This window comes from Rutidosis leptorrhynchoides, chromosome 7, assembly GCF_046630445.1.
Source record: "Rutidosis leptorrhynchoides isolate AG116_Rl617_1_P2 chromosome 7, CSIRO_AGI_Rlap_v1, whole genome shotgun sequence".
NCBI classification, from domain to species: domain Eukaryota; kingdom Viridiplantae; phylum Streptophyta; class Magnoliopsida; order Asterales; family Asteraceae; genus Rutidosis; species Rutidosis leptorrhynchoides.
In genome coordinates this window covers 186,957,252-186,963,839 of record NC_092339.1, presented here as the reverse complement: position 1 = coordinate 186,963,839, position 6,588 = coordinate 186,957,252, and the positions used below count along the sequence as shown (strand labels likewise).

The 6,588-nt window shown below is 33.7% G+C and overlaps 1 non-coding gene across 1 annotated transcript; it reads left to right on the top strand.

The window, feature by feature from the left end:
• The first annotated feature begins 4,370 nt into the window (after positions 1-4,370).
• Positions 4,371-4,477, top strand: LOC139860872 (small nucleolar RNA R71). The gene has a single exon (XR_011763493.1). It is a non-coding gene; the product is annotated as a small nucleolar RNA R71 (small nucleolar RNA).
• The last annotated feature ends 2,111 nt before the right edge of the window (positions 4,478-6,588 follow it).

Sequence of the window (6,588 nt, the reverse complement as noted above, 5' to 3'; positions counted from 1 at the left end):
GCTTTGTGCTCAATTTCTACTGGAAGGTGACATGCTTTTCCATAAACACGTTTTAAAGGTGTGGTTCCAATTGGAGTTTTGTAGGCTGTTCTAAAAGCCCAAAGTGCATCCTCCAATTTCATGGACCATTCCTATGGATTTGACCCTACAGTTTTCTCTAGAATACGTTTTAAAGCTCGGTTGGTATTTTCAACTTGTCCACTTGTTTGTGGATGAAAAGTAGTGGAGATTTTATGAGTTACTCCATATCTTTTGAGAACTTTCTCAAGTTGATTATTACATAAATGAGTACCCCGATCACTTATTAAAGCTTTTGGTGTTCCGAACCTTGCAAAAAGACGTTTTAAGAAGTTGACTACAACTCGCGCATCGTTAGTTGGGAGAGCTTGTGCTTCTGCCCATTTAGATACATAATCAATGGCAACGAGAATGTAGAGATTATTATGAGATTTTGGAAATGGATCCATAAAGTCAATACCCCAAACATCAAATACTTCACATACTTGAATGACATTTTGTGGCATTTCATCACGTTGACTTATTTTTTCGGCCCTTTGACAAGCATCACAGGATTTACAACGAAGGTATGCGTCTTTGAAAATTGTAGGCCAATAGAGTCCAGTATCGTAGACTTTTCTTGCTGTGAGTTGAGGCCCATAATGCCCTCCTGTTGGTCCTGTGTGACAATGGTTTAAGATTTGACTAGCTTCATCTCCGAATACACATCGGCGTATTATTCCATTGGGACAACTTTTGAATAAATGTGGATCTTCCCAGAAATAGTGTTTTATAACACTAAAGAATTTCTTTCGTTTTTGGTACGACAACCCTTTTTCAAGGAATCCACATACTAAGTAGTTTGCACAGTGTGCAAACCATGGAATTTCATTATAATCGATTTTCAATAGATATTCATCAGGAAAGTTGTCTTATATAGCCGATTCATTTAGAACTTCAAATTCAGGATTTTCAAGGCGAGAAAGATGATCAGCGGCGAGATTTTCTGCTCCCTTTTTGTCTCGGATTTCAATATCGAATTCTTGTAAGAGTAAGATCCAACGGATTAATCGTGGTTTGGCATCTTGTTTTGAAAATAGGTATCTAAGAGCAGAATGGTCAGTATAGACTACTGTTTTAGCTAGAACGAGATATGAACGAAATTTGTCAAAAGCAAAGACAATAGCAAGGAGTTCTTTTTCAATAGTTGTGTAATTCGTTTGTGCTCCTTGTAACGCCTTACTAGAGTAATAGATGGGTTAAAATCGTTTTTCGATTCTTTGTCCTAAAACGGCTCCCATTGCAAAATCACTTGCATCGCACATGAGTTCAAATGGTAAATTCCAATTTGGAGTTATCATGATCGGTGCATTAGTGAGTTTTTCTTTAAGAATATTAAAAGATTTGATGCGTTCATCTGAAAAGATGAATGAAGCATCTTTTTCAAGGAGTTTATTCATAGGAGTGGCAATTTTAGAAAAGTCTTTTATGAAACGTCGGTAAAAATCGGCATGCCCTAGAAAACTCCTAACTCCTCTAACATTGGTGGGATGTGGAAGTTTAGCAATTACATCTACTTTAGCTCTATCCACTTCAATTCCTTCCTTTGAAATTTTATGACCAAGAAGGATGTCTTCTTTAACCATGAAATGACATTTTTCCCAATTAAGTACTAGATTTGATTGCTCGCATCTAATAAGCATTCGTTCAAGATTAACTAGACATATTTCAAAAATATCACCGAAGACTGAAAAGTCATCCATGAAAACTTCCATGCATTCTTTTATCATGTCGTGAAAAATCGCCATCATGCACCTTTGAAAGGTGGCGTTGCAAAGTCCAAATGGCATGCGTTTGTAAGCAAAAGTACCATAAGGGCACGTGAATGTAGTTTTTTCTTAGTCCTCGGGTGTGATTGGAATTTGAAAGTATCCGGAGAAACCGTCAAGAAAACAATAGTATCTATTCCCAGCTAACCTTTCCAACATTTGATCAATGAAAGTAAGGGAAAGTGATCTTTTCTGGTGGCGTCATTTAATTTTCTATAATCAATACAGACACGCCATCCTGTTACAGTCCTAGTAGGAATAAGCTCATCTTTTTCATTTGTGATGACAGTCATGCCAGCTTTCTTAGGTACACATTGAACTGGGCTTACCCATGGACTATCAGAGATTGGATAAATTAAACCTGCATCTAGCAGTTTAATAATTTCTTTCTTAACAACATCTTGCATATTTGGATTTAGTCTTCGTTTGCGTTGCACATATGTTTTATGACCTTCTTCCATAAGGATTTTGTGTGTGCAATACGAAGGACTTATGCCTTTAAGGTCATGAATCTTCCATGCAATAGCTGGTTTATGAGCTTTTAGCACAGAAATGAGTTGAGATTTTTCATTTTTCGTAAGAGAAGACGATATTATTACGGGTAATTCAGATTCACCATGTAAATAAGCATATTCCAAATGGTTTGGAAGTGGCTTTAACTCTAATATCGGTGGTTCTTCTATCGATGATTTGTATCGATATCTGTCTTTCTCTTTTAGCATTTGAAGTTCTTCTGTTGTTGGTTCGTAATCATTAGCCATGAGTACGGCTAACATTTCAGCTTCATCAATTGGTTCAGTTCCTTCTCCTAAAGAACATTCTCCCGTTCCTTGTAATTCTGGAAATTCTTCTAACAATTCTGCATGTGAATCTATGGTTTGAATATAATAACATGTTTCATCTGCAGATTGTGGTTGTTGTATGGCTCTATCAACAGAAAAGGTAACACTCTCGTCCTCTATACTTAGGGTCAGTTTCTTACCAAACACGTCTATTATTACTTTAGCCGTGTTTAAGAATGGTCTTCCTAATATGAGAGGAACTCGAGAATCTTCTTCCATGTCCAGAATAACAAAATCTACTAGAAATACTAAAGTACCAACTTTAACTAGCATGTTCTCCATTATCCCTCTAGGATATTTTACTGATCGATCTGCTAGTTGTATACTTATTCGTGTTGGTTTCAATTCTCCGAGGTCTAGTTTAGTGTATAGTGAATACGTCATTAGATTTATACTAGCACCTAAGTCTGCCAATGCTTCTATTAAACTAAGACTACCCAGAAAACATGGAATTGTGAAAATTCCTGGATCTGAGAGTTTTTCTGGTAGTTTATTCAACAACACTGCAGAACAATTAGCATTCATAGTAACAGAGAGTTCTTTCATTTTCTTTCTATTTGTGATTAGATCTTTCAAGAATTTAGCATATATTGGCATTCCTGAAATCACATCAATGAAAGGAAGATTGACATTTATTTGTTTAAACATATCCAAAAATTTGGATTGCTCGGCTTCAAGTCTTTCTTTTCTCATTTTACTTGGGTAAGGAAGCGGTGGTTGGTATGGTTTATTATAAGGCTTTGCCTTAACTGTGTTATCTTCATTAACCTTTTCAACTACCGGTTCTGTTTCCTTCTCTTGCTCAGGTCGTGGTGCCTATGTAGTGGGAATAGAGTCATCAGAAATTATAGGTATTTCAGGTGATTTAAGTGTAATACCACTTTTTGTGGTAATGGCTTTAGCTGTTTGATTCTGGTGGTTTGCATTTGTATCGCTAGGTAGACTCCCCAGTTTTCTTTCACCTATCAACCTTGCTAGGTTACTTACTTCTTGTTCCAGATTTTGGATTGAAGCTTGTTGATTTCTAAATGCTTGAGCATTTTGTTCATTAGTTTGTTTCTGGGATGTGAAAAACTGCGTTTGAGATTCAACTAGCTTCGAAATCATATCTTCTAAATTTGGCTTTTTATCATCGGTTTGTGGTGGTTTATTTTGAAAAATAGGTCTTTGATGATTGTAAGTATTGTTAGATACTTGTTGATTTCTAGGACCTTGTTGGTTGTTGTATGGAACATTTCGGTTATAATTCTGATTTTGATTGTAGTTCGGTCTTGGCAGTTTATAATTATTTTGATAATTATTTCCAGGCCCTTGGTTCATGTATGAAACATTCTATCTTTGTTCCATTATTTGTTGAATACTGAGACAATCTTTTGTCAAATGTGGTCCTCCACACTGCTCACAACTAATTCGTATTGCGTGAATATCTTTAGTCATCTTTTCCATTTGTCTCTCGAAAGCATCTAACTTTGCAGAAATGGAATCAAAGTCATGGCTAGAATCGGCTCTAGCCGCTTTAGATGATCTAACGATGTCTTTTTCTTGATGTCACTCATGTGAGTGGGAGGCTGTGTTATCAATAATTTTGTAAGCTTCAGTTGCGGTTTTCTTCATAATGGAACCACCAGCTGCTATGTCGATGTATTTTCGTGTAGTAATGTCGCATCCTTGGTAGAATATTTATACTATTTGATAAGTGTCTAAACCATGTTGAGGACATCTTCTTAACAACTTTCCAAATCTTGTCCATGCCTCATATAAATTTTCATTTGACTTCTGCATGAAAGTAACAATTTCTCCTTGAAGTCTCACGGCTTTAGATGCCGGAAAGAATCTTTTAAGAAATTTCTCAACTAAAACATTCCATGTGTCAATTGCCCCTTCAGGTAACGATTCTAACCAATCTTTGGCTTCTCCCTTTCAAGTTCAGGGAAACAACATGAGATAGATCTGTTCATCCTCAACTTCTCTGATTTTAAATAAAGTACAGATCCTATTAAAGGTACGAAGATGTTCATTTGGATCTTCCTTCGGCATACCACTAAATTGGCATTGATTAGTTACCATGTGTAGGATTTGTCCTTTGATTTCATAATCTGGCGCATTAATGTCTAGTTGAGTAATTGCATGACCTTGACCAGTGCGTGTAGCTCTCATTCGGTCTTCCATACTTTGAGGTTCCGGATTTTTCATGATTGAGTTTGTTGAATCTGAATCACTAGCGGATTCTGATTTAAGGGTTTCTTCCTCGAAAATCTCTGGTTGAATGATTTGTGGTTCAGGAGGAATGATTAGTGGTTCAGGATCTCTGAATTGTCCTTGAATATCCTCCGGGTTCTCAATTGTGAGGTCGGGTTCAAAAAATGGATTATCGGAAATTTGAATTGGAGTACTTGGTCGACTAGATGATGATTCTAAAGAAAAATCAACGGGAACAATATTGGCTAGATGTCTTGATCGAGTTACGGGAGGTGAACGTATGAAAGGTGGTGAACGTTTTCCTCGGTGCATTCACTGAATATCATATTAGTTATAAAAATAAATAAAAAAAATTATATAAGTTATCAAATTAATAGACTTTTCTGATTTTGCCCACGTTTCGAATAGCCAATAGATGCAGCAGGTAGTCAGGACCCTTTAAATCGGAAGCCCGCAACTCGCCACTAACAAATTCAACTATTACTACGAACCAGAAAATTTTGGATGTCTATCAATTTAACCGCTTAAAATAATTTTTCGTCAAAATTTGAAGATAATAAAAATCTATGTCCTAAAAACTAGAGAGTCGAGAAATAAGAGGAAGAAAAAGAGTGCGTCGAAAAACGTCGAAAAATAAAAAGTCGAAAAACAATAATAAGAAAGTAGAGTGTCGAAACTTAAAAGCTTAAAAACTAAATATTAAAAATTGCGTCTAAAGGAATTAAAGCTTAAAAGGAATTCTATATCCGAAACGGCAATAACTTAAATAGGCACTAAAATTTATTAAATATTAAAGCGATAAGCGACGTTGTAAAATTCTAAAGCGTCTAAATCTTAATCTAAAGAAAAAGCACTTAAGGGATTTTATGGCAAAGCATAAAAATCTAGAAATAAAATTAACTATGGTAAACTACTAAGTTACGAACTAAAAAATATACAATTTACGAATTAAATGTTTAAAATATACAATTTATAAAAAGAAACAAATAATGATAAAATTACTTATTTTTATAAAAATATTATTTTTATATTATTATTTTATACAAGTACTAATTTATAAAGTAGTAAAACTAGTTAAAACTTAAAATACAAAATTAATTAAAACTAAAACTAATTATTATTTAATTAAACCCTAATAATAATAATTATTATATAATCTAACCCTAAACTTAATTAATTATTATAATTAATATTAATCGTAACCCTATTTGTGTCGGCTGATGATTCAGGCATGTCCCATCACTCCATGCGATCGCATGGAGTGTAGGTTTTAATGTCATACGGTCGCATGACCTGCAGGCTCAGATGGGTATGCAGGCTGAAAACTCGACAGGTTCAGTTTTCTTTTATTATATAATTTTTTTATTTGTTTTTAATTTATAACTCTTACAGAATTTAAAATATAATTGATATTTAAGATTATATTTTTAAGAACTAAAAAAATACTTTTATACTTTATAAAAAAAATATATTTTCTTTTATTTAAACACTTAAATAGATATAAATATATTATTATTATTATTATTATTATTATTATTATTATTATTATTATTATTATTATTATTATTATTATTATTATTATTATTATTATTATTATTATTTTTATGTTTTTAATATTTAAAACGTATTTTTTCAAAAATAAATTAAAACTTAATAAAAAAATCCTTTTTTTTATAGCGTTTCGTTTCGGCGTCCCCGGCAGCGGCGCCAAAAATAATTGA